This window comes from Silurus meridionalis, chromosome 3 (genome assembly GCF_014805685.1).
Source record: "Silurus meridionalis isolate SWU-2019-XX chromosome 3, ASM1480568v1, whole genome shotgun sequence".
In the NCBI taxonomy this organism is placed as follows: domain Eukaryota; kingdom Metazoa; phylum Chordata; class Actinopteri; order Siluriformes; family Siluridae; genus Silurus; species Silurus meridionalis.
This window is the reverse complement of record NC_060886.1, coordinates 41278-54555: the sequence shown is the minus strand read 5'-3', so window position 1 is coordinate 54555 and position 13278 is coordinate 41278.

Sequence of the window (13278 nt, the reverse complement as noted above, 5' to 3'; positions counted from 1 at the left end):
TCACCCTCAATTACCCTTCATCACCCTCAATTACCCTCCATCACCCTCCATTACGCTCCATCACCCTCCATCACCCTCAATTACCTTCAATTACCCTCCATCACCCTTAATTACCCTCAATTATATCTCCATCACCCTCTAATTACCCTACATCACCCTCAATTACTCTTCATCACCATCCTTTCCCTCCTTCTCCCTTTCACCTTCACACTCCATTACCCTTCATTACTCTCTACCACCCTTCATTTCCCTCCGTCACCCTCCATCACTCTCCATCACCCTTATCTCTGACCGTTCGGCTCTCTGGTACTGTATTATATTATTTACTCAGACCCTCCACAGTTACAGAGGCAGCACAGCAGCCATCATCACTCTGTGTGTGTGTGTGTGTGTGTGTGTGTGTGTGTGTGTGTGTGTGTGTGTTAAGTGTTTTGTAATTGCTCAATGGAGTGTATCATGTAACAGTGTGAGCAATGGAGCATGCCCAAGCTTCTCACCTGAGGCCAAGATCTTCCACCTTCTCCAGGAATGCAGGCCTCTGACTGTTGTGTTTTCTTAAATTGACACTTTACTTCACTTTAACCTCTTGTAGTAGGACTGCTCTGGCCTTGTGGAAACCTGATGTGGCCTTCTGCTGCTGTAGCTCATCCACCAAGGTATGCACTCTGAGATGCTTTTCTGCTCAGCATGGTTGGTAACAAGTGATTATAAAGAGTTGTTGGCAGCTCAGACTGGCTCAGTCTTGGAATTCTCTTTCATCTCAGAGTGTATCAGCCTGTAGACCAGGGGTGTCAAACTCAAATTTACAGTGGGCCAAAATTAAAAACTGGGACGAAGTCGCGGGCCAAACTCAATATTTATTGAAAAATTGACTGCAATTGTGCATGTTTTCTGTCTCTTCAGATCTGTAATGTTTAACCTTTTCATATGGAAAACTTTAGTTTTGCATAAACATTGAATCTGGAACAACCAAAATTTTATTTTTTAAACACGAGAAATTAAATTTGAAATAAAACGCATCAGTGGTATTCGTTTCTTATTATGTCTCTCTCTCTCTCTCTCTCTCTCTCTCTCTCTCTCTCTGTAGCCTTTCAAATTCCTTTTTAATGTAAACCTTTTTTTACAGGCCAACAACAAAACAACCAAAAATAATAATAATTTCCTTCAATTAAAAAAAGCAATCATTCGACCCTTAACAGTTCATGCCTTAGAGTAGAAAAAGTGCATAAAGACAACATTCATTTAAGCTCAGTTTCTACACTCTGAAGTCAGATTCCTGCATCTCTTCTTAGATACAAGTGCATCATGTCTGGGTTTAGGCTCTGAGCTGAGCATCATGTCTGGGTTTAGGCTCTGAGCTGAGGAAATCCTCAGGATAGAGTGAAGATGTTCATCAGTGAGACTCCTGAGTGGTGTTTTGTTCATCTTCAGAGAGCAGTTACACACACAGATATGTGCTGGTGAATACAGAGAGGATTTGAGCAGCTTGGCATGGAATGTGTGTCGGGCAGTGTCGGGCAGTGTGTCAGGAAGGAAACATGGAAACTGTGCAGCACACACAGAGTCGTACTTTGACTTGATCGTGTCTCTACACTAAAGTTTAATCAGCTACATTTGGAGGTTGGTTGGTGCGCTTTCTACGCCAACCACAAACGGATTACTGAGCAGATCAAATCTGCATTTCTGGGATTCAAAGTCGGTAAATCTCCGGGTAAATTTAGCGCTGAGTACGCGGAGTGTTTCAGCGGTATCGACTGACGGGCCCGTGCACTAACAAAGCATTCTGGGATTTGTAGTATTAGCGGTGTATGCGCTATACACTGGCGGGCCAGCTCTAATACACATTTGATATGATGTCGCAGGCCAAAAATAATTACTGAGTTTGACACCCCTGCTGTAGACCCTCCACTCACATGATGGTTTTCACACGAATCTGTAAATCCTCCGAAGTATGTTCAGCAACAATTAAAGTAATAAAGATCACACACTAATTTTCCAATTCTGATGTTCTGCTATGAATCGTTCCTAGAGCTCTTAACCTGTATCTACATGAGTTTATGCAACATGTTGCTGTTACGTGATTGGCTGCTTAGATAACAGCATGAACGTGCAGGTTTACAGGTGTTCCTTCAAAAGTGCATAAACAAAAGCAAACCTGCTGAACAGTTCCTAGAGTTCCTCGTACACACAGGCCTAGAATGAAGCAGAGTGTTAACCAAGCATTGAAATATCACGAGATACCTGTGAGACTGTCTGCTTGTCCTCCTCTCTTCTACTTATCCCTTATTTTTGTTATAAAGAGTGGGTGACTTTACTTCGAGAGGCAGTTTTCTGAGTAAAGAATTCCGATTCCAAGATTTTCTCATTTCTCATGTAAGTTGCTCCATGAAACAGAAATTCTTGACTAACCGAGGAAGACCAATCGCACTGGGGTTCTGAGGGATGTGATGAATCCAGTATAAAGAAGCTCAGAGTGTACAGGAGATCATTATCCAGTGCATTTACATGTAAGGCATTTGACAGATGCCCATTTCCAGAAGCACTTATAGTTATCTCAGCTATGCAGCTGAGCAATTAAGGGTCAAGGGCCTTGCTCATTGACCCAGCAAAGGACAGCTTGGTGGCGTTGGGATTTGAACCCATCACCTTCTGATCTGAAGGGTTAGTGTTAAATTTTACGGTTATCCACTGAGCCACCATTCTTTTTAGAAGTCCAAAGTCCATAGATGCTAAGAAGACTCTTGATAAAACTAAGGAAATTTCCACTTTTCACGCTATTTTGTCATACAGAAAGTTTCCTATCGTGCATTTAGAAGGTGGTAAAGTGGATTTGATCCGCATGTTCACCTGGGCTTCATCTTAAAAACATCTCCCCTTTTTCTTCAGTATTGACATCTCTCATATCTGATTGACCCAAAAAGAGAATTCTTGTTACCCACATGATATATCAAATCTAAAGGTTTAACTGCACCACCCTGTTGTTCATTATTTTAATGGTTCTTATAGTGCTGCTCAGGACAGAAGCAGTTAAAAGCGCTGGCATTTCTGATCAGGTTTATCAGGTTAATATTTTGGCGGTGTTTGGAGAATGCTGTACTGGGTGGTTTGTGTAATTGTTATCAGTTGAAAGATTTATCTGAACACACTGAAATGCTCTTGGCAATCTGGCAAGTGTTCCTTAATCTCTTGGCACCAAGGCCAGAACTCCAACCCCAAACTTCCATCATCACCAGCAGCAGCAGAACATCTCACTCAGCTCCACATGTTCACCTGTTCATCAGCAACTACCAGCTCAATATTAAAGAATATTACATAGTGCCTTTATCTAATGTTTGCTGAAATTGAACACTGTTCTACAAACTGGGACTGAAAGAGAGGGATGAGAGACACATGGTCATGCTGAAAGCCTCCTCCTTTAAGAGCCAGCCTTATTACACTGACAGTCTAGAGCAGGGTCTAGAGCAGGGTTTACCCACATGACCATGTGTTCTCAACCACATCACGCTATTATACCGCACAATTCTGCATTCTGATTGGCCAGAATAAATTGATTATTGATTTTAAATGTACAAACCTGATTCCAAAAAAGTTGGGACACTGAACAAATTGTGAATAAAAACAGAATGAATGATGTGGAAGTTTTAAATGTCAATATTTTATTCAGAATTCAACACAGACGACATATCAAATGTTTAAACTGGAAAAAAAAGTTTCATTTTAAGGGAAAAATAAGTTGATTTTAAATTTCATGGCATCAACACATCTGAAAAAAGTTGGGACAAGGCCATGTCTCCACTGTGTGGCGTCCTCTCTTCTCTTTATAACAGTCTGTACACGTCTGGGGACTGAGGAGACAAGCTGCTCAAGTTTAGGAATAGGAATGTTCTCCCATTCTTGTCTAATACAGGCTTCTAGTTGCTCAACTGTCTCAGGTCTTCTTCTATCATCTTCCTCTTTATGATGCGCCAAATGTTTTCTATGATTAGAAGATCTGGACTGCAGGTGGACATTTCAGTACCCGGATTCTTCTTCTACACAGCCATGATGATGTAATTGATGCAGTATGTGGTCTGGCATTGTCATGTTGGAAAATGCAAGGTCTTCCCTGAAAGAGACGACGTCTGGATGGGAGCATATGTTGTTCTCGAACTTGGATATACCTTTCAGCATTGATGATGCCTTTCCAGATGTGCAGCTGCCCATGCCACACGCACTCATGCGACCCCATACCATCAGAGATGCAGGCTTCTGAACTGAGCGCTGAGAACAACTTGGGTTGTCCTTGTCCTCTTTAGTCCGGATGACATGGCGTCCCAGTTTTCCAAAAAAAACCTTCAATTTTTGATTCGTCTGATCACAGAACAGTTTTCCACTTTGCCACAGTGCATTTTAAATGAGCCCTGGCCCAGAGAAAATGCCTGAGCTTCTGGATCATGTTTAGATACGGCTTCTTTTTTGACCTACAGAGTTTTAGCTGGCGATGGCGAATGGCACGGTGGACTGTGTTCACCGACAATGTTTTCTGGAAGTATTCCTGAGCCCATGTTGTGATTTCCATTACAGTAGCATTCCTGTATATGATGCAGTGGCGTCTAAGGGCCCGAAGATAACAGGGTTCCAGATTCTCTGAATCTTTGGATGATATGATGCACTGTAGATGATGGTAACTTTAAACTCTGCAATTTTTCTCTGAGAAATTCCTTTCTGATGTTGCTCCACTATTTTCACCGCAGCATTGGGGGAATTGGTGATCCTCTGCCCATCTTGACTTCTGAGAGACACTGCCACTCTGAGAGGCTCTTTTCATACCCAATCATGTTGCCAGTTGATCTAATAAGTTGCACATTGGTCCTCCAGCTGTTCCTTTTATGTACTTTTAACTTTTCCCGCCTCTTATTGCTACCTGTCCCAACTTTTTTTGGAATGTGTAGCTCTCATGAAATCCAAAATGAGCCAATATTTGGTATGACATTTCAAAATGTCTCACTTTCAACTTCTGATATTTTATCTATATTTTATTTTGAATAAAATATAAGTTTATGAGATTTGTAAATTATTGCATTCCTTTTTTATTCACAATTTGTACAGTGTCCCAACTTTTTTGGAATCGGGTTTGTAGTAAAGATGTAGTACGAATAACAGGTTTATATGAATTAATGTTATATTAATATTATATAAAAATGTATATTTGTTTAATATTTTATTTCATTATATTTCATATAAATTTTATATTTCATATGAATGAATTGCTCTTCAAGTTCTCTGGAGTAATGGATTACTCACAGGGGTGTGTACAGCAATAAACTGAAATCATTTACATACTCGTGAAAGAAATGGTGGAGTTTCTGTTAGAAGATATTTATATTCTCTTTATGTATATGGAAGGAGTCTCCAGTGTCAGCATCTTTTTAACTGTCAGAGGTAAAGCTGTTTTATCTTTAAGGTGAAGGATTTTACACTCACTCTAATAAACTAGTTCCCATTTTCCCCTAGATTCTGTACATTTATAGTGTTTGGCAGGAGCGAGGGGGTGGCATGAGAATGATGAGGGGTGGCAACACTAAAGCAAGCATCCTTGCATGGTTCCTGTGGATTTAAGAAATGATCTACATATTCAGTGGATTTTTACATTACTCTATATAAATTAAATAAAGACTGATTAACTTCACCTGAACCTAATGTCTGGATTGGAAAGACAAAAATGGTAAGGGATATTTCACTTCTGCTTCTTGAGTTCACACAAACCTGTAGGGAGTTTAATTTACTAATCATGACAAACTATACATATTATATATATATATATATATATATATATATATATATATATATATATATATATATATATATATATATATATACACACAAAGCCTCAATGTATCAAGAGCTGGTTTACTGCAAGTAAAAAAAAACAATACCCAGAAACCTTAAACATTTAAATCAGCATATCGACAGACACCGTTAAATGCAGTGCTGCCATGTGATGTCACTTGTCAAATTTCATTTATTGGGATAACAGTGCTGAGGTGGCAAATAGGGTGGCAATGCTTTTTCTTAGGATGGCAGTTGCCACTCCAGTAGATCTGCCACTGCCTTATTCCGAGTGACTTACACTGATGGTTGAGGGCCTTGCTCAGGGGCCCAGCAGTGGTAGTTGGGATTTGAACACATGACCTTTGAATAAGAAGTCCAATGTTTTAACCACTGAGCTAGAACTTTGGGTGATGTAAAGTAAATAAATGGACAGTATTAAAACAATTTAATTATCACTGAATATCAGAAGAACCTGGTTTAATCCTGACCACCTCACGTCTTTGGTGAACCGGAGCTCATGTGAGTGCATGCTGTTCAGTTTTATTCTGGAGCTTTAAAAATCTGTTTGATTTAATCATCTTTGCTGCAGATTAATTCATATGTAACTAATGTACACATCTGAATAAAATCAATTCAGTAAATCACAGGTAATACTGAATATCAGCTCAAATATCAATCAGGAGTTAAATGCATGTATACTGTATATACACAACATACAAATCCATTCAATTACATCTGAAAAGAGGCATTTTATATATTATAAATAATATAATACTATATTATTTATTTGTTTGTTTTAAATTTCTTTATTGATGTTTATTTCCTGCCCCCGTGGTTCATTCCTGAGCTTCTGCTTTTATTTGCAGGAATTGTTTTTATATTCAGCGTATAATCGTATATCACTGTATCTTCACGTCTCCACTGAGCTTCAAGCATTCGATTCTTCTGGTTCAAATTAGAGAAAGCAAAATTGCACCTGAACTACGCTGCTGGAACTCATGGATCCTGGACTGACCTGTTCCACTAAATCTACTAAACCCTGCTTTTATAACCCCACATCATGAATCCCCCGCTTGGAGCACATCCTCCACCAGCAGAACCCAAAAAGCTTTCTCTTCCATCTGCTCTGATGTGATTCCAAAAAAACCACTACATTTTTTTCATCATTCATGGGAATATTTACATTGATGTAAAAACACGATCTTTCTTTATTAAATGTGGCCAAGACCCTCTTATTTTCAGAGAAAGAAGCCCTGACCTGAACCCAGAACCAAACCAGACCCCAAACAGACCTAAACTCAGACTCGGGTTCCAAACCCAGACACAATCCCAGACCTGAACCCAGACCCTAAACCAGACCCTAACCCAGACCTGAACTCGAACCCAGACCTCAAACAGACCTGAACTCAGACTGAGACCCAAACCCAGACCCTAACCTAAATTTTGCACCTGAAACATGTACGTTTTGTCCTGCTCTCAAAAGCCTGCAGGTAAAATGTATAATTAGTTTTATTTTCAGTGCACCAACTGTTTCTTCTCTTTTATATATATATATATATATATATATATATATATATATATATATATATATATATGAAAGAAAAAGAAACAGAAAATTAACAAAAGTTTCATTTTTATTTGAGTTTGACTTCTGTGTAAATGATGAACATGGACATGAGCAAGGAACTTTTCAGAACATCAACTGAAACAATTTCTTGTGAAAACAGGTCAAAGTTTTTTGTTGTTCCTTTCTTTAATAAGGAAGTGATATCTGTAGAACTCAGTGATTCTCCGCTGTTAGCTTTTCCAGAAAACAGACATAAACTCAGAGGCTTTCCCAAATCTGAATCTATACCAGAACACAAAACCAGATCCAAACCCAGACCAGAAACCAGACCAGAAACCAGAAAGACATGAAATCACACTCAGACCCTAAAACCCCAAACAGACCTGAACTCATACCCAAACCTAAACCCAGAATAGAAGCCAAACTCAGACCTGAACCCTGACCCTTAACCAGACACGAACCTAAAACCTAAAAAGACCTAAAATTAAATCCAAACTCAGACTTTCAAGAATTTTATTTAATCACAAACATGAAACTCACAAAAATTTCAAGATTTCTGTCAACATTTTGGTATGAAGAGTCGCTGTGATTTCATTTTCTGTGTGTGTGTGTGTGTGTGTGTGTGTGTGTGTGTGTGTGTGTGTGTGTGTGTGTGTGTGTGTGAACAGCCAATTGAATCAGCAGCCCACTGCATCCTAAACCTTTTGGGCAGAAAAGTGCAGAAGAAAACATCTCTGTCACGTGTGACCTGTAGGCAGAGCCCAAGAGACAGAACTTCAAAAGAGATATTTATTTGGTGAATTTTTGTAGGATTGGAGTCTCTGTGATCTGTAGGGAGGAAACCTGCTTACTTTGAACTGTTATTGTTTTTAACCACTAACACCTGAATGTGTTCACGTCTCCTGCCCTCCACCAGTCCTGCACTGTTCCTCGTTAACAATGATGAATTAGGACTCGGGTTTGATAAGTGACGGAGGAAACCCGGTCACTGGACGGGACTTTAAGGGCTGCTGAGGTTTCCAGCTTCACTCAGGTCTAAATAAAGCCAACAGAGTCCAGATTTCCTCTGCAGTGTCTCCACCACAGGCACAGATGGCCCTGATCTCACCGAGTCCTCCAGCGGATCAGCGAGGGATCTGTGGTCTGGACCAGGCCTTTAGACCACGCTACAAACACGCTAATGTTTATCACATGTTGATTCGAAGATTCATAGCAAATAAAACTCGTGCAGTACACGGTTTCTCTACTTCAATCTGCTGCACATCACCTCACCATCACTCCAGCATTATTCAGTAATAACACACTTTTATTAACGAGGTGAAGGAGATTCTTTAATTTTTCTGCTCAAATGTATCATTTGACCTCAGTTTCCCAGAATGAGTCAAATCGACTTGACCACTGGTCAGTCATGTCATGCGAATTGTCTTCATAATCCTGGTTGGAGGTTTTTTCTTAATTTTATAATATAGATAAATAATTTATTTGTATACATATACACTTTTTTTCTAGAATGAATGTAAATAAAATATTAGTGGATTTATAATGAATGTGTTAGTAAACAAATGAAATAATTAAAAAAATGTAAATAATGTCCAAATGTGAAAAGAGTAACATGGAAATAAAGTTACAGAGAATATTTTTAATAAATAAATAAAATTATTAAATGAAACTAAAAGTGTCCTACACTAAAGCATCGAAAATATAAAAAGCTACATTTTTATCATATGATGGGAAAAAAAAAAAAAGAACTATAATTAAACACAAACTACACATGGGAAATACCGCTATTTAGGGAATAAATTATTTAGGGAAGAAAAAATCTAATAAAAATAATAACAATAATACAATGAGTGTGAAAATAGTTATAGTTAATTGGAGATATTTAATTTATAATAATTTATGTGGAAAATTATATTAATATTAATAAAAATTATAAAAAATAATTAATTATTGAAAATAAAAAATAATAGTAATAATAATATGAAAATCCATCATCACAAAACTCACTTCAGCACCATGTGATCACCGTGACCTCTGTGTGTGTGTGTGTGTGTGTGTGTGTGTGTGTGTGTGTGTGTGTGTGTGTGTGTGTGACCTGCAGATCAATCCCACTCCACATGACCCTGATGACACATTTGAACGTGATTTGAACATTTTTCTCATTTCGTCTTAGATTTATGTAAAATGTCCGCTGGAGGTCATTCCTTTTATTCTCCCGTCATCCAAACGCTGAACGTTGAAGACGTTTTAGGAAAACAACCTCGCATCCTTTCATCTGCTGGTCAAAACCAATTTGGACTCTGCAGTGGGAAAGCGTTTCTGAAAAGCGACTCAGCCCTCGAAGCGAAGCGGAGAAAAAAACGGGGGAAAAGAAACCGGGCCAAATGTTTGAAAGAAATCGGCGAAATGGTGGTTTGTAATTTTCTTTTAGTTAGGGGTTATTTTCTTAGTGAGATCACCCACATGTCCACACACACACACACACACACACACACACACACACACACACACACACACAGACACACACACATAAGATTATAGGTACTCATTAACACTGGACGCATTTATAAACATCAGGAACATCAGTGAGTCTTTCCGACATTATTACCTTATTATTATTATTATTATTATTATTATTATTATTATTATTGTTGTTGTTATTATTTATTAATAGTTTCTGATTGGCTGGCGAGAGTGTGTTATTTTCTTACTTCCTGATACACTGTAACCATGACAATGGGCATAAATATTAGTTTGGTCTGGTCCAGTTTTTTAACAAAGGGATGATCTTTATTACTCCGAAAGGAATTGTTTGGTCTAAAAGATCACCATAGCAACCATCAGATCAGCATCAGTGTGCCGATTTTGGTGTTTATCCTATAAAGGAACCGACTCGGATTGTTTCACATCATGGGACGTAAAGGAATTTTTGGAAAATTGCGTGTTTTGTCCTGCGTGGGCCAATCAGACGATCAGACCAAACAATTTGTCCGATCTCCTTCGGCCTGCAGTTTAATTTCTCTGCGTCTGTCACCACGTCCCCTCAAATCTGCAGAGTGAAATGACAGACTGAGTTCCTGAGGCCTTCAATTTAGCAGTCTGAGTGTTCGTGTGTGTTCGATCTCAGACGTAGAGGGGGAGAGAGAGATGTCGAGGTGAAGAGCATGGTGGGGGACTCACTCAGGGCTAATGGCTTTGATGTGGAGCAGAATGAGACTGCAGGCTGAGGGAAACAGCTCGTAACTGACCTTGCCATCATGAACTCCTGCTTCTGTGTGTGTGTGTGTGTGTGTGTGTGTGTGTGTGTGTGTGAGAGGGAGAGAGTCAAGAGCTTGTGATGTCCAGATGAGACATTAGACATGTGGGACATGTGGATCATTCACCATTGTGGATCTAACAAACTTTGATGTGCTGCAACTACTAATAATACAAGCAGATGAGACGTAAGATGTATTTTACAGTTATGAGACATAATATCATGTGAAATTAGACGAGAAGATGAGATGTGAGAACATGATAGGATAAGATGAGATAAGATGAGGGGACAAAACCAAAGTCAAGATGATAAAACATAAATCAAGGGAAGATCAAATAAAATAAGAGACTATAAGAAAAGATGAGATGAGAAGATCAGATTAGATAATATAAGATTGGATAAATTTAGATGAGATGAAAAGATCAGATTAGATAAATCGAGATAAGATGAAATAAGGTGAGATGAGATGAGAAAATCAGATTAGATCAATTGAGATGAGATGAGATACGGTGAGATGAGATAAGATGAGATGATCTGAGAAGATCAGATTAGATAAATTAAGATGAGATGAGATATGGTGAGATGAGATGAGATGAGATGAGATGAGATGAGATGAGATGAGATGAAAAAGTGAGATGAGAAAATCAGAATAAATAAATAGAGATGATATGAGATAAGGTGAGATGAAATGAGATGAGATACGGTGAGATGAGATGAGATACGGTGAGTTGAAATGAAATGAGATGAGATGAAATGAGATGAGATGAGATAAGGTGAGATGAGATAAGGTGAGATAAGATGAGAAGAGATAAGGTAAGATGACATAAGGTGAGATGAGATAAGGTGAGATAAGGTAAGGTGAGGTTAGATGAGATGAGATAAGGTGAGATGAGATAAGGTGAGATAAGGTGAGGTGAGGTGAGGTGAGATGAGGTGAGGTGAAATGAGATGAGATGAGATAAGGTGATGAGTCATACTGTCCCACTATCAGACTATATAAAGATTGTTCATGTTTATTTGATCTGTTTGTAACCTGATCAGTTTAAAATCATGACCTGATTCTGTAGTTTTATTTTTTTTTTTTTATTTTTTTATTCTTAAACTAAATGTTTGTGTGTACATGAAGCGAGTGCACACTGTTACCAGAAATCACTATTTAGACACCATTATCTTTCTCTCTCTCTCTCTCTCTCTCTCTCTCTCTCTCTCTCTCTCTCTCTTTCTCTTTCTCTCTCTGTATTTCTCTTTCTCTCTCTCTCTCTTTCTCTCTCTCTCTTTCTCTCTCTCTCTCTCTCTCTCTTTCTCTCTCTCTCTCTCTGTATTTCTCTCTATCTCTCTCTCTTTCTCTCTCTCTTTCTCTCTCTTTCTCTCTCTCTTTCTCTTTCTCTCTCTCTCTCTCTCTCTCTCTCTCTCTCTCTCTCTCTCTCTCTTTCTCTCTCTCTCTCTCTCTCTCTCTCTCTCTCTCTCTCTCTCTCTCTCTCTCTCTCTCTCTCTCTCTCTCTCTCTCTCTCTCTCTCTCTCTCTCTCTCTCTCTCTCTCTCTCTCTCTCTCTCTCTCTCTCTCTCTCTCTCTCTCTTTCTCTCTCTCTCTCTCTCTCTCTCTTTCTCTCTCTCTCTCTCTCTCTCTCTCTCTCTCTCTCTCTCTCTCTCTCTCTCTCTCTCTCTTCTCTCTCTCTCTCTCTCTCTCTCTCTCTCTCTGCCTTATATAGAGGTGTGGGATAGTTTTGTGTTTGAGTGTAAATAGTGATGACATGCAGATGTGCAGAAACTGATTTGGAGATCTGAGTTAATGGGAGTTTTATCACGTTATCATTATAGTGGGAATTTTGATGTCACCCAAATGAGGATGGGTTTCCCTTCTGAGTCTGGTTCCTCTCAAGGTTTCTTCCTCAACATCTAAGGGAGTTTTTCCTTCACCACAGTCTCCATGGTGCTCATCAGGGATAAACACACATCATTCATCTTCACTGTTAAATTCTGTAGAGCTGCTTTGAGACAATGTCTGTTGTGAAAAGCGAAATAGAAATAAACTTGACTTGACTTGGGAATTTTACATTTGGTTTGACTTGATTTGATTCCAAGCTTGACACTTTTCTGTTATTCCAGTAATTTGTGAATTAGAACCCACTATAAGACAAGTGCATCTTTGTTTTGTTCTTGAGTTCTGTTGAGAAAATCTGTGTAACCTCTAGAAAAACCTGCACGCTTTTGAGGTGCATGTTGATGTAAATCAGGACATGATGTGTTCCATCACTGTCTGGTTAATATGACATCATCACTTTGCGACCCCTGAAGCACTGATGAGGCCACCTCACTCAGGAGATCATTCAGATGTTCAAGGTTTTCAGGGTCTGGACTTCATTCATTTAAGACATGCGGAAAATTGCTGCCTGCTGCCCGTGAAACAGACACATCTGGGGTTCCACACTGACCACCAGGAGATCAAGGAGGTCTGAGACCCACTGAGAGTAAAATCCAGAACAACGATCTTTAATTATATCAGTCTGGATCAAACCAAGATCAGAGTTTCCCTCTGCTGGTCACTGCAGCACACTGCAGCTCACACTAAGTTTACTAGGGATTTTGCATAAATGATGCCTGACTTTAATGGTACAATAAATGTTAAATGATTAATATTAAAAAGT